Genomic DNA, 24403 nt, shown 5'->3' with positions numbered 1-24403 from the left:
CCCACTTCCTATTAGGCTTATTCATGGAGGTGTTTTCGTATGTCCCTTCTCCTAGTGTCTGACATTGGGAACCATGCTGTAAAAATAAAGCAGTCATGTGAAAGTCGGGAGGGTCCCACCTGTACAATGTCACAGTAAGTCGCTGTAGGAAGCTGGCTCTGTATGTACTATACCAAAGTGAGGTATAGTGTGCACAGAGTCCAGTGGAGCCCAAAAGGTAAACAGAGGTAAAGTAGATAGCACCTCACTCTCTATTTGTGGTAGTGTGGTCGAGCAGTAAGGCTTTATCAGTGGACAGTGTTAAGCATTTGTTGTACACACTCAGTCAGCAAATTAATTCACACACTCAAAGACAGACCAATTGTTTTAGTATAAACATTTTTTTTAGTTATTTTAGTTCCTAGAACCAAGCAAGCCTGGCACAGGTAAGTGATAAATACTTTGTCGTAAATATACACTTATAATGCAGTTTTGATTTTAATTGTATATGCACTTTGTTTTGACTTACAGTATTGTTATTGAGAAATGCAATGCTTTGCAAATACAGTACATATACTTTTGAATGGGTTTTTAAGTAAAATGACCAGTACATTACTTTCAGATTACTTTTCTTACACAGTGTAGTATACCTGGACACTACACTGGGACAATTCCTGCAAACAGGTAAGTAAAAGCGTTTTTGTTAGTTAGTACAATTTTAAAGAATTTCTTTAGGTTTTCCAATTCCACACTTCGAAACTTTTAATAGAGAAACAGTCAATGTTATCCTATAGAGGAAAATAGTGTTATTGGTTTAAAGGTAAGTACTTTGTTGTGGGAGTTGGTGTTCTGGGGTTAGACTCAGGGGTTCTCCAGGGTCAAGGATGCACTCTTGTTACAGCGTCAGCGGCACTAGGGCGGCCGGGTGCAGAGTGCTGAGGCCCAATGTTATCCAATGGGGGATAGGGGGCCTCCAGTTGGTGGCTGCTGGCGAGCAGGCCACTTGGTTGTGGGAGCAAAGCTCCTGAACTTAACCTCAGGGCAAATGGGGGTTTAGGCCAGCACAAAAGATGCACCCTCAGCAGCACTGGGGCAGCTGGGTGCAGAGTGCAGTTTTGGTGACGGAAGCCCTGTAGCTTTCAATGGGGAGTCTCCGGTTTGCAAAAGCACTGCAGGCTCGGGGACGAAGGTCTTCTTGGTGCGATCTTGGGATCTTGGGGGTTGGTTAGGCACCATCAGTTGGGCCACCCAAGGCCTAGGGCGTCGGGTGCAGGGGTGCCTTTTAGGGTCGTATCTTCTTAACAGCTCCTGGTCGCGGTTGGGGGGACCTTCCGGTTTGAGGCTGCAGGTGTCGGCTGGAGGCTTGAGGCAGGTCAGGGGTCACGGAATCTTGGGTCAGGATTGCCGGGGGGACCTACTCTTGGTGTAGGGCCACTCGAACTCGTGCCGTGGGCATGGGGTACAGAGTGGTGCGGACCCGTGGATCCTTGCGGAACTGGAGTCTGTTGTTTGAAAAAATCCGGTGTTCACAGGAGACAGAGCCTTTGGGATTAAAGGCAGGCAGGTCCTCCAGGTTTGTCGAGGTTGCTGGCTGCAGGACACACTGGGATTTTGCTTGAGCAGGTTAGAGGTGGGGACAGGCCGGTAGGTCTGGGGCCAAATCAGTAGGCGTCCTCCTCTTGTTAGCTTTGGCACGGCTGTTTGGTCCTTCTTCTTCTTTTCTTTTGCAGGTTCTTGTCTAAGGAAGCAAGGTTCAGGGGTGCCCCTAAATACTAGATTTAGGGGCGTAACAGGTAAGTGAAAAGGTTGGGACCAATGGGTCCCTTCTCTGGGGTGGGTAAACCCCCTATTATGCCACCCTCCAGTGGGAGAGGGGGCATAAGCCTTTACCTGGTTGGCTGAGTCCCCCCCATCTGCAAGATGGCGGGGACTGAGAGTTGGTCTTCACCTCACTTCCCCCACCTAAAGGGGGGAGTTGGCAGAGATGGGCACACCTCTCCCCCTCACTTGTTTTTCACGCCGGTTCTCGCTCCCAAAGTGGGGGTCAGAACCAGTGGGGACCAGTTGCTGAAAACAGCAAGTGGCCTGAGGAAGCTCACAAAGGTGGCAAGCCTTTATAGCTTCCCCTTCGTGGGGGAGGAGGCTTAGCACCTTGTCCGACGAAGTGCATTGTTTCAGGCCCCCGAGAACAGCAGGCTCTCGACCCAAGGCCCCAGAAACATGTCTGGTGTTGGCAGCTGAAAGCAGCCACTCAGCCTGGACACTAGTGGTAGGTCATTTTTCAGGGGGCATCTCTAAGATGCCCTCTGTGTGCATTTTTTAGTAAATCCCACACTGGCATCAGTGTGGGTTTAATGTGCTGAGAAGTTTGATACCAAACTTCTCCATTTTCAGTGTAGCCATTATGGTGCTGTGGAGTTTGTGATGACAAACTCCCAGCACCATATACTCTTAATGACAGAACTGCACTTACAATGTCTAAGAATGGACTTAGACACTGCAGGGGTACAGGGCTCATGCACCTGTATCGTCACCACTGGTATAGTGCACCCTGCTAGAGGGGTGACTGATCTATGACAGGGCAGTGGGTTGTAGGCATGGCACACGGGGCTGTGTGCCATATCGACTCTTCACTTTGTTCTGCACCAAAACACGCAGCCTGCAAAGGCAGTGTGTGAGTGTAGTGGTACAGGGCCTCTAAGTGTGGCACAATAAGTGCTGCAGCCCTTAAAAGTCTTCTCTGGTCACAGTGCCCTGGGTACCTGTGGTACCACTTACCAGGGGCTGACCTGTGGCCAGAGATGCCAATTGGGTTTTGTTTTCAATGCAGTTTTAGGGAAAGAACCTAGGCCCTGGGTACCTGATTGGCAGGAGCCCAGAGCACACTCAGACAAAGCACATCAGCAGTTCAGCAAAAAGTGGGGCTACCATTCAGAGAGGGGGCACTTTCTCACAGTCGCCTGTTAGATCTTCTGGGGAATCCGTGTTACCCTCGTCCTCTTGACACATCCCCACCCCAGGTTATTCCCAACTGGGGAAAAGAAGGGACATGGATAAAAAATCAGCCTTGCGATGGTCCCTGCATTTCCCGTGCCGGACTTCGAATTGAAGGGGCTGCAATGAAAGGAACCACCATAAAACCCTCTGGTTGTTGCCTTTGTTCCAACTCATCCTGGTTAGGAGAGCTTGGGCTTTATAGAGAATGAAGGGTTTGCCTTCCAAATAGTACTGTAGTTTCTCTACGGCCCATTTGATGGCTAAACATTACTTCTCTATTACGGGATAATTTTGTTCCCTGGGACAGAGTTTCCAGCTTAAAAATTGGACCGGAGATTCCAACCCATCTTCATTAACCTGAGAAAGCACAACTCCAATCCCCACCTCAGATTAATCGGTTTGCAAAATAAAATTGCAAAATAAAAGGTTTTTCAAAATTAGGGGAGGTAAGGACCGGGATAGATGTGATAGCTTGTTTGAGGTGTTGGAAGGCATTCTAAACATGGGCTGGAGGGTTTTGTATTTCTCGGTTGAGAACCTCCTTCTTCAGGAGATCAGTTAGAGGACCAGCTATAGTAGAATAATGTGAAATAAAGTGCCTGTAATAACCAAGGAGGTTCAATTAGGCCATTGCCCAACACGTATCCTAGGTATTTAACTCTGGAGTATCCTGCTCTAGATTTCTTTGCATTAATATGTAAATTTGCCACCTTCAGTTCTCGTAGAATGTTTTTACACTGAATTAGGTGTTGTTCCCAGGTTCTCCTGTAAATGGCTATATCATCAATATACACAGATGAGTACAATTGATGATTCTTTAAGACTTTATTCATAAGCCTTTGAAACGTTGCAGGAGCCCCATGCAGACAAAAGGGTAATACAGTGAACTGAAACAGTCCTTCTGGGGTGGCAAAGGCGGTCGTTTCTTGGTCTGATAGTTTCAGTGGCACCTGCCAGTATCCCTTCATGAGGTCGAGAGTCGGAATGTATTCAGCCTCTATTAACCTTTCTATTAATTCATCTACCCTTGGGAGAGGATATGCATCGAATTTGGATACCTGGTTAACGGTTCGAAAGTCTATACAGAAACGCATCATGCCATCAAGCTTAGGTACGAGCCCGATAGGAGAACATCAGCTATTCTGATAGGGTTTTATTAGTCACAGCTGTAGCATCATTTTGATCTTGTGTATAACTTCACGGCAGGCAGCAGGTATTCTATAGGTTTTTTGTTTCACTATGGACCCCAGGTGAGTAGGAATAGCATGTTCGGCAAGATGGGTTTTACCTGGGAGGTCAGAAAACAGGTGGGAAAAAGGCTGGAGTATTGACATAAACTTGTTTTTTTGTTTCTCTGTGAGTGCTTCATTAATTGGAAGGAAACTAAGGGTACTTGTGTTAGGAGACACTTGACTGATTGTATTCACCTTTTTTGGTTAAGGACCTAACCATTTTTTAAGCAGATTTACATGAAAGGTTTGTTCCCTTTGGGGGGTGATTTGCAGCCTGTAGGTAACCTTACCTATTTTGGTAGTGATCCCATAGGGCCCCTACCATTATGACTTCAATTTTTTCACGGAGGTAGGGAGCAACACCAAAACCCAGTCATTCACCAGGTAGCTACGCCATTTCTTCTCCTTCTCATATTCCCTTTTTTTGTGTTATCTGACTTCTTTCCACATTTTTGTGGGATAGGTCTCTAAGTTTTCCTATGCAGTTTTTTACTTGATTAGCATAATCAAGTAGCCCTTCCGCTTCATCCGCTGCATTCTTCTCCCAAACCTCTTTGGTCATTTCTAGCAGATTCCAGGGTTTTCTGTAATACAACAATTCGAAAGAGGAACAATCCAGGCTGCTCTGTGTTTGTCCCCGTTTGACAAAAAGAGCTAAAGGTAGAAGCTGACCCCAGTTTCTCCCTTCACCTGTTAGCATCTTCATTAATGGCAATTTTAACGTCACATTATACCTTTCTACCAGACCATTCATCTGGGGATGATAGATAGAGGTCTTAATATGAGAGGTACCAACAGAGGTCCATAAGGATCCTTTTATGACACACTTCGCATTCCTGGCTGTAATTGTTTATGGTGGCATATATCTCTAGCCAATAAAAGTGACGTAATATGGCTTGTGTGATTTTCTTGGTCCCGGTGTGACCGGCCAGCAAATGTAAATGTGCAAAGAACATGATTTGCTCATGAAATTCTCTAGGAACCAATAGCTGAGGTGATTCGTTGAGTTTACCTGTCCATTTTATGACAAATTGTGGATAAGACGTAGGGGAGTTGGGATTGGTACGTTGGGCTTCTTGCCATGCGTTCTGCAGGGTAGAATCTTTGGTTTGGGAGAGTTGGAAGTTACGGTCTGTTTCTCAAGGTTCTGGGGTAAGTAGTGTGTTTTATGGTGAAGACTCACAGGAGGGCGGTCCTGGTTGGGTCTGTAAGATCTTTATTTTTTAAAAACATTTCTAAGAATTCAAGATTGTCAGTGCTCAATATTATATTTTCTGGGATATTATGCAGCACCCCAAATTCTATGTTCATCTGGTGGCCTTTGGTGGTAGTAATAGACAGTTGAGCTACTGAATAGGTTTTTACATCTCTATGCACACATCTAATACACACTGCTTTTGCAGGTAGTATCTGTGAGGGATGGACTAGATACCCCAGGACCGCTGGTTGTTTGCACCCAGAAGCTAACAGGGGAGTAACCTACTTCCCATTTACCTGTAGACTTACATAAAACATGCCCTACACTCCTGGGTAATTAGAATAGAAGAGGTGTGTAACTCACGTCCATGGGTTCGTCTACTGATTTTGTTGTGGGGTAGAATCAAGATATGTGACCCCAGTCACCCCATTCAAAACAGTGGGGCCCTTTTTGTGTTGGGATTTCTGGTTTCATACTTCATCCTTTGTGAAGATCTATGGGAATTTTGTTTGCTTTCTTTTCATTCTTCTTCCCACGTAGTGGGGAAGTATTCCTATGACTTTTCTCAGGTTCCCATGTACAAAATCACAGTTGTGCCAGGGAGAAGGTAGTAGCCATATCTACTGCCTGTTCAGCAATGAGGCAAGTATGCTGCTGTAACCATCTCTGAGTGGCTAGGAGAAGAGCCTCCAAATATTGTTCTAAATATATTTGTTTCATTATATACTCTTTACTATTTTAATTTGGCAGCCACTCGTCAACTGCAAATTTAAATTTGAAGTATAAGGTTTTGGTGTATCTCCAGGGGCTTCCCTCTCTTTTCTGAACTTCACTCTATATGACTCAGCATCCATCCCCAAGTAATCAAGGATAATTTCTTTTAATGTTGTCATAAGGAGTGTTTCCTTAGGCATTGGCTATCTGGTAAGCAGCCTGGGCCTCTTTGGTAAGAAGTGGGGACAAGAAGAAGGGCCATTTGTCTTTGGGCCAACCACAGGCTCGAGCGACTCTCTCAAAATTGAGAAAAAAGCCTCTGGATCTTCTCCGATAACGTATTTTTGCAATGCTACGTTTGGTCCCATAGACTGGGGACTCCTGTTTCCTGCCAGGCTGGAGGTCAATTGAAATTGTTACTCAGTTACTTTGTGCAGTCCTTCAGCTTGAGATTTGATGGCATCACGTAATAGATCCTGTTCTGCCTTAGCGGATGAAACTTGTTGTTCCAGGGCCCATTCCAGTTGCTTTTGGCCCTGAACTAGTTGTTGAATTAGGTTTTCCATTGTATATTAAATGTAGAACTGCCCGCATTCTCCACCAGGTGTTGTACAGCGGGGATATAAAGGGGACACTACACAAGTTGACTGAAAATGCAGGTATTTTATTTGAATATAACTCAGTCAATAATAATAACGATGTGGACAAATTCTTGTCACTGTTCTTCTTTATAGTTGTGGGCAAAGCCGAGACCACCGGATCTTCACACGCCCCTCGGGAGAAAGACTGAGGCCACAGGTAAGTGAAAAGAGGTCTACTAACTAACTGTCTTTTGGGAAGGGATTGTGAGGGGAATATATTTGCTATACTTCCACCTTTACCCACTGGTATATTGCTTTAAGAGGGAAAATAAAATATTTTAGGCTGAGCTTTTCAACAAATGAACTCAATAACCAAATAAGCATAGGCCCCTTTCTTGAGTGTTTTCCTTTTTTGACATATCACTCTTCTCGCATTAGGGTTAATTTCATAGTGTGGGGTAATTGTTTCTGTAGTCAGGTTCCTCTAAGACTTTTATGTAAAGGTGCTTTAGGATGTTCCCCTAATGGAGTTTCCCCTCCTCTAGCCTTTCAAACCTTCCTAGGAACCACGATCGTACCTGACTAAGCCACGCTCCTCCTGGTGCGTGGCTGGGTGCAGTGTCTCTCCAAAATGCTCCGAGCTTCCTCTCATCGTATTCATCTTGCTTATTTCGTTTCAGATCGTCCTCCTCCTGAAAGCGAGTGATGAGATCCTTCTTCTTGCCTGCCTCGTCCTGACACCTTTTCCCACTGCCTGTATGGTCCTGTGCTCTTTTTCTGTCCACCCTCCATACTCTGGGTCTCGTTTTCCACCTTCTACTTTCTTGTCAGCATCTGACATCACTCCTGGGACTTCCGTCCATTTAAAGCAGTCGTATTCCCTAGTCTCAGTATCGGCCGCCTCCCACTTCCTAACAGGCTGACCTTGGGAACAAGGCTGTAAAAATAAAGCAGTCATGTGAGAGTTCGGGAGGGTTCAGCCTGTACAATGCCACGATAAGTTGTCTGATAGACCTTCTGGGGAATCTGTGCTACCCTCGTTCCCTTTACACTGACTCTATTAAAAATACAGTTGAAATCAATTGCGCTAAAATGCTAACCATCTTGAAAGAGAAATTAGATAAATGGTCAACCCTTCATTTAAATTGCGGGGACGTATTGCAGCACTTAAAATCACTATTGGCCAACACATTCTTTACAATCTATCAACGCTACCCTTAGGTCTTCCTTCTACTTTCTTTGCCAAACTAAAAAATGAATTACTACTTTTATTTGGAACAAGAAACCTATGCATCTTAGTCTTAAAGCTCTACAAGTTCCCAAATGTGAAGGAGGATTTGGTTACCTGATCTTAAGAAATACCACATATCATTTCTTGTTGCAAAATGCTCGCTATGGTTTCAAAATGTTGATCCTACAAAATGGCCTACATTATTTATTTATTTACTTGAGTTTTATATAGTGCTGGCTAGTTCCGGAGGTATCAGAGCGCTTTACATGAGGCGAGTTACATAGGTTACAAATTACACATTGTTACAGAAGGTACATACGTTACAGGTTACATCCGTTGGTTCAAGGCGTGTAGAAGGATAAGGGGGTAATGTAAAAGCGTAGCGGGGAGGGAGATTAAGCGGAGCATAGGCATAAGGATAAACAAAGTAGGCAGGGGAAGAAAAATGCAGGGGAGAGACGAAAGGAATAGGGAAGGTAGGCATAGAGGGAAGGAGGGAAGAGGTGGGGGAGGGGGTAGAAGACACAGTATGGAGACGAAGAAGTAACTGTGTCTGACGTCCGGCTGGGTGGGAAATGGTTCCCCACGGTAGAGGGGTCATTCCCAGTCCTCCGTTATATGTGATTCCCTTGATGCGGTTGACTCTCTCAGTGGGGTCGCTGAGACTCCAAGGCATAGATGCTAGATCCCTCCCCAAAAAGGGGAGAGGAGTGCTTTGGTCACGGGTGCACTCAGAAGACTGAAGGAGGGAAGAGGTGGGGGGAGGGGGTAGAAAACCCAGCATAAATACAGTGTCCGATGTCCGGCAGGGTAGGATATGGTTCCCAGTGGAAAGGGGATCAATCCCAGACCTCCACTATGTGTGACACCCTTGTCACTGTGGACTCTCTCAGAGGGGTCTCTGAGACTCCAGGGCAAAGATGCTGGATCCATCCCCAACAAGGGGAGTAGGAGCGCTTTGGACAAGGGCATACTTATGGGGGCCATTTTAGGGAGTTGGGTTGGAAGAGAGAGGCACTCGTTGTAGCAGGGTCTCCCCGACTGGGGGTTCTTCCGTGTAAGTCCCTGTAGCGCGTTCATCCGCGAGCTGCATGCCCTTTGAACTCTCTCGGCTTTGTTATTCATATAGCAGCCACCGGGTGAAGGGGAAGTTCACAGGATACGCACCCCATTCGGGGGGCTCCTGAGTATCCCCCAGGCCCCTCCCCTCCGGCCGCTCCGTACTGTTGTCGCGGGAAGCAGGTCTTCCACAAGAGCAGTTTTTCCTACTCGCAGGGGGCTGAGCTGCAGGGCCATGTAGCAGGATAAGAGCGGGGGCGCCATAGATGTCCAGTGCAGGGTCCAACGGTTGTATAGTTACAAGTGGCGATATGTTAAGGTCAGAACACAGGCAATATGAGTCATCACAAAATCAGTATCTCTGTGCAAAATAACACTCCTGATAATCATCGGTATTTCACCAAAACCAATACAAGACATTCATTGCCGCATCAGCAAAGGATCACCGCAAGTGAGGGAAAGCGGTAGTATGGAATTGTAGCAGTTAAAGAGCCTCAGCGTAGATTGAGACCGGAGAGAACATCCAGAAACCAATGTACATGAGCGCAGTCAGCAAGCTCACAACACCTCTTCTTTAGCACCGTTATAATTACACTGCATACCAACAACGATCGCCATGGAGGCAAAATCGGTCTCATACTGAGCCACTCCACATGTAGAACTGGCGCTGCATCAACACTGTCCCACTCGGCAACCTCAGAGGGGATAAATGCGCACTTCGTCGTCCTCACACGTCTGCCATTTTAGAGTCAGACACTGTTCGTCAGCATTCGTGAGGAAGCTGCAGATGGCCCGCTATAAAACGCACCTCACAGACAGCTCACTCTGCATCTGCAACAATGATCAATCAGTTGCCTCACATTCATTCTGGATCACCGCCGTAGCCGGTAAGATGTTTCTCGCTTTCCTCCCTTAGACGCCATTTTAGAGCCAGGCTACATTCAAGGAACAAAACATCAAAGCAAGGGACAAAACGTGGTTAAAAGGTGCAAAAACCTTGTTGGGATTAGGGTCTGATCAGTACCGCATGAGTTGGGTGCATTATAGGGCATTCAGTATCCTCGTTGGTCGCGCAAAGACCTCCGTAGTAGAAGTTGTTCGTGATCCGCCATTTTGAGCCTTCAAGCATTTCCCATCGGCCAAATTACAGACGATATTCATTACGAATCCGCACACCACTATCAGCGACACTGTCACCCTCAGGAGCAGTGCCGCAACAGGAACCGAAGCCTGGTTCTCCGGTGTGTCTTCAGCCACCCGAACTCCGGAAATGTTGCATTTTGTCTCTGCAATTGACAGAGAGACGGAATCAAAAAATTAGAAAAAACACTTTCTACAGCTTTTTCCTTTACCTGCTTTTTTAACAACTGCCAAGAGCAAATTTAGTAAAATCTCACCCACTATTATACCCTCTAAAACTGCCCATCTATCTTTGGATGAAAAATTAACTATTAACATAAAATTATCTAAAAACGTTTCCCTTTTTTTCTAAATTGCTGTATGAGATAAGGTCTGCTGTATTTATCTCTTTGCAGTTGTTTGGGGGGTCAAAGTTATTCAATTATATTTATGTGAATATTTATCATTTGTATAATGAAATATGCTATTAAAAACAATATCTCTGTATATATCTGCTATAAGAAATGCTATGACATGTATAAATTGGTTTTGTCTGCAAGAAAAATAAAAAATATATGTAAAAAATAAAAAAGTTTTCCTTTGGTTTAACCTCAAACTCCAATTGAATAAGCATATTTCTTTCTGGAGCTCATGGATTAATGCAGTTATGTTTTACATTACTGATATTTGGCGAGCAAATATGTTCTATTCATTTGACGACTTTAGCATCAAGTACCATTTACATCAATCGTAATTTTTTAAACATGAATTACTCTGCAATACCGTCCTTAATACTAATTCTGATTAGTTACCTACTGCTAAGTTATCTAATATATAGTTCTATCTAGGCCTTTTGAGTCGAACAGGACATATTGCTTCTAATGTATAAAAAAAGCTCTCTGTCTGTCCTTCCTCGTTTCTGGTTCTACATCAAAAATGGTGTTCAAACATTAATATATTATCTTCAAATGTACAATGGAAATCTATCTGGTTATCTAATATCGCTAGTTATTTACGGGCCACTCTTATATAAACTAATATTTATCTTTTGTATCAGCGTTTTTGGACCCCAGTTACATTTTTCAAAGTTAAACTATTAGATTCACTAAACTGTTGGCATTGTAGAACTGCCACTGGAGATTTACACCACATATTATATAACTGTGCTATCATTTTTACATTTTTGTCTGATGTTTGGAATATTATTACCCAGGTATTTAAAATCCAGCTACCGCTATCGTTTCATATATTAATCTACAAATCTTATTCTTTTGAAAATGCATTATCGCCTTTTGATTTTCTTATTTCTAATGTGATGGAATCAATTACTTAAAATTGGAAGAACGCAGAACTATTTTCAGTTAATGCTTGGTGGGAATGGGTTATTTTCCTGGAACGTGGACAATCCTCATTAATACATACTCATAAAGAATGTTCTGTTATTAGGCCCAATATGTGGCATATGTTGGACTCACATATTAATACAGTAACTCATTATAAAATGTATACTATTGTATTTCATATTTCTTATTGTTGCCCTTCTTTGTTTTTCATTCCTTAGTTTATAGTTAATGATTGATATAGTTCATTATATTGATGTAAGTTGATGTTCACATTTTTCTCATGAAATTGCTCTAATATTTATCCCTTATGATAATGTTTATACTGTGTTCACTGTGTATTATACTTTGTTCGTTCGTTTGTTCAATACTTTATTCGATTTCATTGTAAAATCATAAAAGTACACTAAATTACAGTTTAAACATTCCTAAAAACACAAAAATAAGACATCATAAACCAATTAATTTCTTTTAAACTATACCAAAATACTAATCAAGTATAATATACAATTTTATTTCTAGCATAAAAAATAGCCCAAAGAAAACTTGACATACTACTGCAAATCTCCATGGTAGGCAATGATTGTTAATAAACATAAGCAGGGCAACATTGTGTAAAATAAAATGGTCTTAAAATAGGTAAAACATTATGTTTTCTTAAACTGCTATAAAAATTACAGAAAAAGACTATGTGCATGGTGCTCTGTGCCATCAGGCAATCACAAGGACAGTTTGACAGTTTTGTAGACCAATCATTCATTTCAGGGAAGCTAATCAGGTTGTGAAAAATGTCCAATCTTAAGCGGGTCAAGTTAAATCTATGCCTAGAATTTAATACAAATTTAAGATAGGGTTGCATTTCATAAGTGGTTATAAATACGTTGATTTTTTAAATAACTAGCCATTGAGATTTCAGTAGTCAATTTAAGGTTCTCAATATGCATCATTAATTTGTTTTTCAAATCTTTTCTGCTAGTGGACTCTAAAGATTCAGGCTTCTCAAGTAGTCAGAGTACCCCAGGTCGCAGAAAAAACGCTGAATATATGTTAACCAAGGCATGCGTAGAGACAATCTCAAATTGACGCAATCGCCAAGTGTTATACTTAAAAATAATAAATATTTCTGAACTTAAAAAACACACTACTCATTTTGCAACACAAATCAACTGGTGACCAATTAACTTAAACAACCACTGTAGAAACACTTGCATTGCTATGTGTGTAACCTTCATGAGTGTTCCCTGTTATACAGTCTTTAGGAAAATGCCCTATTTCACCACATTTAAGGCATTGTTTTTTAGTGCTGAGCTGTTCATGACACTAACTAAATGAGACTTAGAGCAACATCTTTAATACGAGTCATACTTATGTTTACCCACTTACTTACCATCCTTTCATCTCTTCTATCACTCACTTTCACAACCTCCATCCCCCAACTTCACATATACTTACAGCACTTGCTAATGCTTTTGAGAATAAAATCAACATTTCCATGCATTTAGCCATATTACTTGACTCTGTCAAAATGTGATTAGAAGAGCAATAGTTTCTCTTGCATCTTTTTGCTAAACACAACCTAATTCAATTGGTCTCTTAAGAAAGTGTTGGGATGGCTTAGAGCGTCAAGATGGCGCTCGCACTCTAAGAGAGCTCCAGACCAGTCAGTCATCCGCTGTCATCCACACACCATCAGGAACCCTGTTTCTCTACAACAGTCCCATATGATGCCTTTGGACATTCTCTAGGTGGTGCCGGAATGCAGACAACACTGGTGTTCTGCATATCTTTCAGGATGTGAGAAACTCACCCTCTCCCACCATGGTGGTACGCGCCTGATTGGGGTCAGGGTGCCGCTGGGCCCAGGAACACGGAACGCCATGGGACACTTCCACTATGTGCTGTGCAGCGGCATCGCTTAAAGATCCCTGCCACTACTCGCCTGTGACACCCCTCCCAAGCCATCGGGTCTCTCCTGCACTCCAGCCTAAGGCCAGTGCATATTTTAAGGGAGACTTTGCAGCCCTACGTAGCTGGACGTGGTGAGTGCCGGACTGGTGGTGGAGGGCCGGATTCCTTGTGGGCCAGCACATACCTGAGGGCCGCCTGGATGATCCTCTGAGGTGCCTCGAGGGCTTAGTGTTTGGGGGGTGAGACATGTCTGGGTGCTCAGTGAGGGGTCTGAACTGGCCTTAGACTCCTGTGGTCTCTGTTCGGTCCTCTGGATGCCGGACTGCCTGCCCATGGCACCTGACCTTGGTGGCCCACACCTCCCAGCAGAGATAGCAGGTGAGTGCCCTGCCCATTGGACGCAGTCCTGAGGATATGCCACGGATCCGTCTGAGCATGAGATCGGCCTCCTGCAACTGCGGCAAGCATCGGACCTGTGGAGGCAGGTTGGTGAAGGGTCCCTCCTGGAGCTACTGGGTCCTTAGATGGCTCCTCACTGACCCCCCCGCCTGGAGTTGGCAGCTCAATGGCCCACAAAAGCTACTGCATACCTGTGGGACTAGCCCTGCATGCCTAGTCTTCAGCGCACGGGGCATACACGGCCCATCCGATTGCACCTCCCGACTTGGTTGATGATGTGCACTTTGTCTCATTCTATCCACTTAATAAGGTGCCCACTTCTTGTCCACTGACACTTTCTAATCAATGTGTGTCCTGGCTCCTTGGGCTGTGCCTGAAGACCTATCAGCAATGCTTGTGGGGAGTACCTCATGGAAAAGTCTTGGGCCCAGTTGATGTGGACCGCCCGACTTGGTGTCTCTTACTGCCCTGCCTCGTACCCAACAAGGATCATACATTGACAGATCACCACCTGTTCCAGATACGGTGTCCAGCACTGACGAAAGTGTCGGAGTTGCCAGCCCCTCAACACCTGATGCCATACTGCAAACCCGGCTAACCTCCCCTGGGGACAGACCTGCGGACTGTGTTTGGGCTACTGGGGTGCGCTTCCTCTTGGGTCCGGCTTCTCATGCTGCCACAGTTCTGTGGTAAGCAGGCTGGGCCCCCCTGAGGGCTGGCTGTACCACCGGCTCTCTTCACTGGCATGTGCAAGGATAGCCTCCCAGACCCTCATGGACCAGTATACAACAGGACATAGTCAAAACGGGGATGGCAGAACTGAGAAGCCACCGTCTTAGGAGGGCGACCTGGCCACGATCCTCTAAGCGATCCAGACCTCCCAAGCTTCAGTGGAAACCAAGATTGGAGAGCTGCGTGCAGATGTTGCTCTTCTGTGCTAAGACGTGCGCAACGCTACGGGCAAGATCACTGAGGCCGAAACCCGTTTGTCCACGGTAGAAGACGATATCACCAACTTGAAATCCCAGATCTCCTGCTTCTTCACACGCACAGCGGAACTCCATCGCTGCGCAGAAGATGCTGAAAATCGATCTCAGCTAAACAAAATGTTGGGATCCAGGATGGCAATGAGCTCCAGCAGGTTGTGGAATTCCTCAAAACCTGGATCAAGACATGGATGCTGTTGGATCAGTTGTCCACCTGCTTTGTGAGAATGAGCACACAGGGCCTTGAATCCTAATCCACCCCTGGGGCACTGCACAGGCCCATGATTGCCCAAATCCTCAACTGCAAACATAGAGATGCAATCTTGAGGGAGGCCCGCTCTCACACACACTTTAGGTGAGGCGACGCAAAGGTGCTCCTCTTTCCTGACTACACCAAACAGGTACAACAGCAGTGCTACTCGTATACGGCAGTCAAGACAAAATTCTGAGCGCTTGTATTCTCATACAAACGCCTCTTCGCAGCCAGACTTCGAGTTGTCCATGCAAACAAGTCCCGCTTGTTCAATACCCCAGAGCCTGCTTTGATGTGGCTCACCAAAGAACGCCTCTCCACAGGCTAGGCGGATCCCCCTTCTGGAGAGCAGACCCTCCGAGTCGGTTTGGACAGTCACAGCTCCTAAGCCGAAAAGAAACCGCACCCGCTCATGAAGAGGCCACAGCACAAAAAGATCCAAATCACCCTCTCTGACCCCTCATCTGCGGGAGCCGCCACTATCCTGCGGGCACTTCTCCCTGTCCACCGCCATGATGGACCCTTGACCGAGCCAAGTAGCCCTCCTTGCCATGACCTCTACACCTCCCACTGGGCAGATGGAGTACACCGATCCATCTCAAAGTCCTAAGATATAGTTCTCCAGTTTCTAGACATACCGAAGCTCTACAGCACTGTATTCTGATAATCACTGGCTGTGTCATTCCTGATGACTGGAACTGATTCTGTACCACGGAGGGTTCACCCCTCTATTCCCGGTTTCAAGTTGTGTTGTGTATTAGTTACTGATTTATGGGCAACAGATGCTTCTGGGGTAGAAGTATGGGATGGAGGGGTTATTGGGGGGGGCGGGATTACATGATGCTATATTTTATGGGGGAGTTTCGATTTGTTTATGGACTAGTTTGTTTTCCACCAGACTCAAATACACACCTACATTACACTTCATGCAGTATGACCCAGACACTCAGCCACTCAACTTGCACAATGGGTGCATCCTCCGGTTGATCTACCCTACAGGGCAGGGCACCCTTTCAAACGGACCCCGAACCTGACCCCTACTTTCTAAACAAAGTGCCTCTTCCTCGATTGTCCCACTCTCAGGCTCTGATGATGGACGAGCCATTATCGGCTGAAGAAATTGGGGCAGCCATCTTTGCAGTGGCTCCAAAAAGACCACCGGTCCAGATGGGTTCCCCACGGAGTAGTACACAGCATTCCAGGAAATCCCAACTCCCTGGCTTCATGCTCTCTATAATGATGTTCCACAAAATGGAGCTTTTCCACTCAAGATAGATGCTGCCACCATTGTGATAATCCCGAAGACGCAGCCCCCTTCGGCTTCCTGCGCTGACTACCGTCTAATCATGCTCATTAATGGTATGCTCAAGATATATGCCACAATCCTAGCCGCCCATCTCAAATGCGTCTTCCACACATTCATACATTCTGACCAGTGCGGTTTTATGCTGGTCCACAGTAGCCAGCACTGCCTCAGGTGACCTAACATTGCCTTAGCCCACTATCAGGGCCGGACTGGCCGTAGCGGGCACCGGGCATTCCCCCGGTGCGCCGCACGGGTGGGGGCCGGATTTGGGCCCCTGGGGGCCGTTTTTGTTACAGGGCCGTTTTTGCAGCATAGCTGCAAAATCGGCCCTGTAACAAAATCGGCCGAAAACCGGCCCTGGCAAAGTGCTCGGCCTGCCCCGTGGGGGCCGGCCGAGCACTTTGTCAGGGCCGGTTTTGGTTCCCAGTCCGGCCCTGCCCACTATCACCTGCTCCCCCAGTCTTGCCTTGCTTCTCATTGACTATGAGAAGGCTTTTGGCATGGTGGATTGGACCTACCTGGGGATTGTTCTACTGAGAGCTGGATTTAGGACACAGTTCCGTGGACTCGTCCGCTCGCTCTACACCAATTCCACTGCACAGGTCTAAGTGAACAGTGAACTCACCTGGTCCCTCAATCTCGATCCCCTGGTGCGGAAGGCCAAAGAGGACCTTGACAAATGGCAGTCCCTTCCACTAAATTTGATGGGCAGAATCATCCTGTATAAAATGATGATTCTGCTGAGGTTCCTCTATGCCTTTCAGAATCTCCTGATACTCCTAACTCGGCGCTGATACTGAGCTTTACATAAAGTGGCATCCTCCTTCCTCTGGCACAACTCTAGGCCTCGCCTGGCTCTTGCCCACTATCAATGTGTCCCATATGATGGAGGCCTGGGGATGACTAACCTATATCTTTACTACCTAGCCTCCCAACTTTTGGTGGTCAACGACTGCTTTACAGATCTCCGGTTCCCATCACCACCCCATAGTTACTAGAGTGGTTTTCCTCAACTGGAGGGCTGCACTCAGACCCTTTAAAAGGGATGCTAAACTCACACACCAAACCCCCCTTTCGCATGGCACTTGGCTGCGTGAGGTAGCGCTGCTGTAGGGTTTTGGGAAATGGGACCTCATCGGCATAACACAACTGAGCGGCATGTGATCTGGAAACCATATACAATCCTTCCAGGAACTCCAAGATAATTATGCACTCACCTGTTCATAATTTTAAAAATACTTACAACCAAGACACGCACCATGCGCCCACATACCACATGCTGCCCCTCACCCTGAGTTCAGTCCGATGGAGGTGAAGCTTCTCATGACCATGCTGGTCAAGGAAGGCATCTCTCAAATCTACCATACATTCCTTATTAACATTCCAGGCACACTACATTATTTCAGGATTTGTTGGGAGGGATGGCTGGGTCCCCTTGAGAATGACGATTGGCGGGATGCAATGATGGCACCTAGAGTTGTTACAATTTCCTCCAGGCTGCATTTGATCCAGACCTATTATCTTTATTGTGCCTATCTCACACCAGCCAGGCTGCACCGTGCAGGCCTCCTTTCTTAACTTACCTGCCCCTGCTGCACACATGCCCCGCCGACTTCTACAACATGCTGTGGCTGTGCCAGAGGATTCAGGAGTTCTTGAGCACGGTGGTGAGGGAGTTAACGAATATGCTGGGATGGCCTTTCACCTCTGAAGCTGTTGCTTGGGGTTAAGGAGTGATCCTGGGGCTCGAGGGCAAAACAGGCATTCCTAGGAACAGCCATCATGGTGGCCAAGCGAGATATGGGAGACGGCTAGAAAAACCCTTCCTCTCCCACTTTGTCGCAATGGAGACGGGAGTAGACTGGTGTGCACAGCAGGAGAGACCCATGTATGATGCCTGGGGCTATCGTTTGAAGTATGTTGCATATAGGGGAATTGGCTGGGACAGTTGGATTGAGCCTCACTCCTCATTGTATTTACGCATATGACTCTTCTTTGAGTAGTCGTCCTATAGTATCTTAATTGCTCGTATTGTGGTTAACTGCTATATATACCCTGCTGTACTATCTGAGTGTCATATTGTGCAAAACTCAGGAAAATTGTTATCAAAGAAAAAAAACAAAAAGAAAGTGTCATTGTTATCTTCAAGGTTACATGCTGAAGCTAAAATTCTAAGATTGGCGACATCTTCATCAATAATTTCTTAACTGCTTTGCTTCCTAGAATCGAAATTAAAGAATTCCACGACAACATTAGGTTCTTTTCCAATAGCCTCTTTACACTCGGCCCATGAGGCAAAACTACTCTGTGGCTTCTATTTTGGGCAGGTGGTAAAATACCTCCTGTCTTACAGCTCTCAAAAAGCTAAAAAGTCAAGCTTATTTCTGTTCTGGGTGTTACTTCTTTGTGTCACTTACTATCATTATGTTTTCAAAAATTCGATTCTATGTCTCTCACCACATAGGTGGCTTGCATGCACTGTGTAGAAATGGTGCTAGTGGGGACACTCCACACTGAAAAAGCTTCCTGTGGCAGATTACACAAGACAACAGGACAGTGTAAATTAATATCAGGCCAAGGTTTTCAATGTGTCAGGCAACATCAATGTAAAAGCAGGTGCCGAATTCTCTGACAATATGGACAAGAATTGCTATCATGATGCTGCTTAAAAATAATAAGCCTCTGATGATCATATAAAAGACTATCTCCAACATGAATGTCTTCAAGCCTGACACAAAGATGCTGATGATGATGTATAAGTCCACAGTTATGCACGACTCGCCGAGCACTTCTGAAGTTCGCGATACCAAATGCAACTCCCACTTGGTGCAAAACTCAAAATCCAATAAAGCAGCCACTTCTGGAGCTGCACAGTCCTGTGGCGAAGATGCAAATGCCGGAGGAAAAACAGACAATAATGGGGTAGCGTGTTGGCATGCATGGAGCGTTCCTTCTTGTAAGGTGCTATATTGTATGGACCACAACTTTGGCTAATTTTGCCTGATCTTCAGCATATACCTACCTACATGACATCATCTGTAGCACTGGGCCTCTTCTTGGTGATCAAGGAGCTGTGTTCTGAGTTGGGTAAATGAGTACCATTGACCTATGGGAGAACATCTAATGTTTGTAGTTCGTGGAAAACAGTATGACCAGGCTAAGCTCACCCTTCCTAGCCCTGGGCATTTATTGTAGGCTACATCTGGTCTGAGCCTCTGGGTTTTATTCCTTGCATGGATATAAGAAGTGTCTGTGAGGCCTACACTAAGTTAGCAGTCTAGCACTAATGCTGGCACCCTTACTTGTAACCTAGACTGATAGCAGGGGTAGCCAGTGATATCACAGGAGACTATACGGGCAACAGGGATCTGTTCCTGGAGGGCCCAGGAGGATTTTGAATTTGATGCTGGTTAAATGAGGATGGCAGAATTATCAGTCCTGTCAGAAGTCCACACGAGAACAACGCACATTAACAGTTGTTTAAAGCACTACCAGGGTACACCACTCACTTGTAATGGGGGGGGGAATGTCAGCCCATATGAATGGAATAGAAATGGAAGGAGGATATATAAAGTAAGATCAGCGACTTCAACAAGGTAACCCATGTGTAACCCCACACTGGAGACATAGAGCCCTATTTTGAGTTTGGCAGTTGAAAGGACGCCAAACCCATGGTGGCGGTGCGGCTACTGTCCGACCGCCCAATAACAAGTTGGGCGGTCGGACCACCATGGGACTGCTGATGCTGCCAGGGATCTGCAATCCCTGGCATCTTGCAATGGTCTGCGGCCCCTAATAGGCTGGCGGTGCCAGCTGCAGATCACTTGATGGTTTGGCCGGCCTGAGACGGCTGGCCAAACCGTCATACGCACTGACAGCAGTGCCCACCACTCCTCTTGCAGCCTGTTATTCCCCTTGGCCCCGCTTTCAAAGACTTGGCAGGAAAGGAAAAATAAAACGGTAATAAAATGTGTTTATTACTGTTTTATTTTTTCTTTCCTGCTGGTTTGAGGCAGATGGTGGGGAGGCTTTCTTCCTCCGCCATAGCGGAGGAGCCGCCGCTGCCTAGATTGTTTTTTCTAATTTGGGGAACAAACAGAAGGTGAGCTGATGCAGATCTGGTTAAAACTAGTCTGAAGAAACTTAGAATCTTTGGCAAGAAGGGCCCTATGACAAAAAAGCAGGCTCTTGAAAATAATTGGGTTATTGATTGGGATTCAGTGTAAAATGTGCAAATGTGTGGAAATATGTTATTTCCTGGAAGTAGCTGGATTGAGTTAACAGCATTACCACAGCCAAGATGGCCAGGTGTAAATAATCAAGACTGATTTGCATATGATTGTGTCTGAACTGGGGTGGCGAAGTGAGATGAAAATGATGATGGATTCAACCCAGATCTGTGACTGGGGTGAGTGTCTGAAAAGTTTCAGCGCTAAGTCCATCATCTCCTTGTGTTTGTTTTGTTCACCCTAAGTTGCCAGGGTATGCCCTGACGTGGGTCCCTTGCTCACTCTGCCACTGGATTTAAGCTAGCCTAGCTGATGAGGGGTGTTACTCTAAAACCGGTCCCAGGATGCTAGTTTGCTGTCCAGGCTTGGCAGTTGGTCTGGTCCCATGAGGCACAGGGTCAAGACTGATTTGTATATGGCTTGGTCTGAACTGGGGTGGAGAAGTGAGCTAAAGAACGATGATGGATTCAACCCATATCTGTAACTGGGGGTAAGTGTCAGAAAAGTTTCAGCACTCCATCCATCATCTCCTTGTGTTTGCAGATGTAAATGCCTGCACAATGATTGTATAGCAAGGCATCAAAAGCAGGTTAAGGCTTGCTTTAGAAAGTCTTGAGTATTCAAAATCATATCGATGTTAGCCATGTCTGAATTACTCAGCGGATGGGAGAGTTTCTTCTCGAATTTTGTAAATATATTTGAAAACTCTTTTAAAATAAAAGAACATGGAACAGAGTGCACCCAAAACCTTTGTGTACATTGTTCAGTATGAGGAAGGTCGAGAACAGATAATGACATAGAGATGGTTACATCTGTTCCCCAGTCTCAAATGTGAGGTGAAGTGGAGTCATATAGCATAAATGAAAGCGAAACCCAACAGTCCCAGAGGGTTCACTTCAGTGTAGGAACACATACATCTCATGGCAGAACTCTGTAATCAGTGACACTGGTGTGTGGCACGAAACTATTCAAGTTGCAGACCCACCCCTTCCCCTCCTATTACACTATCTGGATGCCTTTGAGGAGCTTTCCAGTTTTAGGATTAATCACAGGAATTTGATGGTGTTTCCTTTGGGAGCTTTGGTTGACTGTGAGCCGAACACAATGCGGGAATTGCCACTACGTAGGAAGATAGTTCAGTTTAGATTTCTAGGGGTTATGGTGGCACACATGCCCCAGAAACGCGTCTGACCTCTGTCCAATTCTGGAACTTTCTTCCATTCTCCCTCATTGGCTGGATGGCAGTTTCCAAGATGGTGTTTCACCCACATTTTCTGAATTCTATGCAACACTTGTTAGATATTCTTCTCCAAATGGTGTTTCGGAAATTACACTGCCTCATTACTTCGTTGATATGGTCTGGGGGTAGAAGCAGAGAGGCGAAGGATTTCCTGTTTTGATCGTTGGAGGAGGCGGAACTAATGGTTCCCAATCTGGAACTATATTTCTTGGCCTCCCAGATTTAGCATGCTTCAAATTGGCTTGTGGAGTGGAGTAACTAGGAGAAATCACTCTTGCAGGTCGAGGGGGGCCCTCTTTCCCGCAGATCCTGATGTTGGGGTATCAGGACGCGTGCCGGTGCCATATCTTATTAGACACACTAACTCTTTGTGGGAACGGACAGTCAAGGTGGTATTGGGGAAGGCTCCCCTTGCCAGGGACTTTGTGTTTTGGGATTTACCAGCATTTCAGATCCCAATTGAGCCTGTAGACATGTCTGCCTGGCGGGGGGGGGGGGGGGGGGGGGAGGTGTTTAGAAGACGCTGTGAGACTTATATCCCAATAAGGAGTTTTTTATGTTCGAATGGGTATGGGAAATGCTTCCGGGTAGGGCCTGGGAAATTTTGACACCATGGTAGTACAGCAGCCTTAGGGATAGCCCACATTTCCACTCACCCCATGCATGTCGTTTGCTTTTCAATAACTGTTAGAGTTGGTAGGGGAATGACTCTTGGTCTCCCACTAGTACAGAGCCATGACGGCAGACCAAGAGTAGGTCCTGTTTCCTGTCTGGGTAGCCTGGAATGGAGATCTGGGGATACAACTTGAGGATGTGCAGTGCACAAGAATGTGTACGTTGGTGCAGTCTGTATCTTGCAACTCCAGATTTAAATGTATACACTGCTTATATGTGACGCCGGTGCCTTTACATAAACTGGACCCTAGTAAGTCGTGTAGTTGTCCCATATACCAGACCCCTTTGGTCTCCTTTCTACATTTGGACCGGAATTGCTCTGTGGTATATACATTCTGGCTTGCTGTGGTGGAGCGAATGGAGCCGTGGTGCGGATGCCTGTCATGGCAGACCCTACCGTTTGCCTGTTGGGTAACGTTCGTCCGCCAAAAGAGTGGAAAATAGAGTTTAAGTTTTACAAGGAAGTAATCAGGAGCTAATCCTGAAGTAGTTACTGTGATGACTCTGGAAGCATCGCATTTAAATGTTTCGCCCTATATGCATACTTCAGGATGGTTTGGGATGACTTCCCCAGATAATTAAAGGAATAGCCTGGCTGAAGTCATCAGATGACTCCAGAATGACTCCAGGATGATCTTCCTTTTTGACTTGGGTGGCTAAATGGCGGGTCGTGATTATCTGCATGGGTTCGAGAGATCCTAGTGTGGAAGGATGGATGGCGGATGTGGTTGAGTGGGTAGCGACTGAGGAGGTGTGACTGAAGCAATGTAGATGTGATAATAAGGTGGAAGATGATTTGGGGAGTGGCCAGAACTCCCGGTCAGGTCCGTAGACCCAGGGGGCGCTTAAGTTTACTCCTCAACGGAGAATGGAGACTCTACTGGTTCAGACAATAGCTGAATCATGTCATGATTACAAAGGAGTCTGATTTGGGTGTAATGCTCCTGTGATATTGATTGATACGAGCTGCACGGATCTGTGACATGGTTGGGGATAGCTATTGTTTATTTAATTGTTGTAGTTACTGTTTGGCAACATCAATATTAAAAATCTAAAACAAAATTTAAAAAAAGTGCAGACCCACACCTTGATAGGTAAGTGAGAATCCTTTTGCTGTTAACAGATACTCTGCCATGTCTGTACTTAGTGCACAGATGCATATGGGGAAACCGGCCTGTTGGGTGGGTCAGAGTCAATCGAGCAGTTATACTAACAAACGCTGTGTTCAAAACAAGTTCAAATACGCATTCTTTCATATATGCTTCAATCTTGCTATTGATTTAATCAAGGGCTCTAACCTTATGCAAAGGATGGCCCAGACCCCAGCACCTGGCTCTGATTAAGCTTTGCCTTTATTCATCCACAAAAAAATCAGATAAGTGGATAACATGGACAAGAGAGGGGGAGATGTGCCCTTTTTTAATAAAAATGTGTAAAATGGCTCATTTGGATGGTATGACATGCATTTTACAGTTAATTCAATATCACAACTGAAAAACAGTATGGGGCAGATTTACAAGGAACTGACGCGCATCTGCATAGATGTGTTAGTTTCCTTGCGCCGGTGCCAAATGTCTTTGCTCCACCATGGATGAGCTGTATTTACAATACAGTGCTCCATGGCGCAAGGATTAACAGATGAGTCAAAAATACTGACGCAGCTGTTGGCACAAAAGTGACGCATCGCTGGAGTTGCTCATGAATGTGACGCAACTCCAGCAATGTGCCACAACAGATAGGTGAGTCCCACACAAAAAGCCCTGCGTCATTCCTTACGCCTGGTCTGAGAAGGCGTAGGGATTTTGACGCAGTGAAGGCATAGAGTGGTGCAGTAAAATGTTGTAAATTTCACTGTCAGTTCTTCATGGCTATTTGTGTGGGAACGCCCACCCTGCATACATTATACCTGATGCAGGTATAATGTGACGCAGGGCTTTACTCCCTAGATGCATCACGT

The 24403-nt window shown here is 45.6% G+C and overlaps 1 long non-coding RNA gene across 1 annotated transcript in view; it reads left to right on the top strand.

Annotated features, from left to right (window-relative positions):
* LOC146789812 (uncharacterized) overlaps window positions 1–24403 on the top strand; it is a 176001-nt gene that overhangs the window by 15591 nt on the left and 136007 nt on the right. The window contains exon 2 of the long non-coding RNA XR_014969868.1: window positions 6855–6918. This is a non-coding gene — a long non-coding RNA (uncharacterized LOC146789812). The remainder of the gene's footprint in view (window positions 1–6854; window positions 6919–24403) is intronic.

Source organism: Triturus cristatus, chromosome 10 (assembly GCF_964204655.1).
Source record: "Triturus cristatus chromosome 10, aTriCri1.1, whole genome shotgun sequence".
In the NCBI taxonomy this organism is placed as follows: Eukaryota; Metazoa; Chordata; class Amphibia; order Caudata; family Salamandridae; genus Triturus; species Triturus cristatus.
Note: the sequence above shows the minus strand (reverse complement) of the source record. Positions and strands in the feature narration are given on the sequence as shown.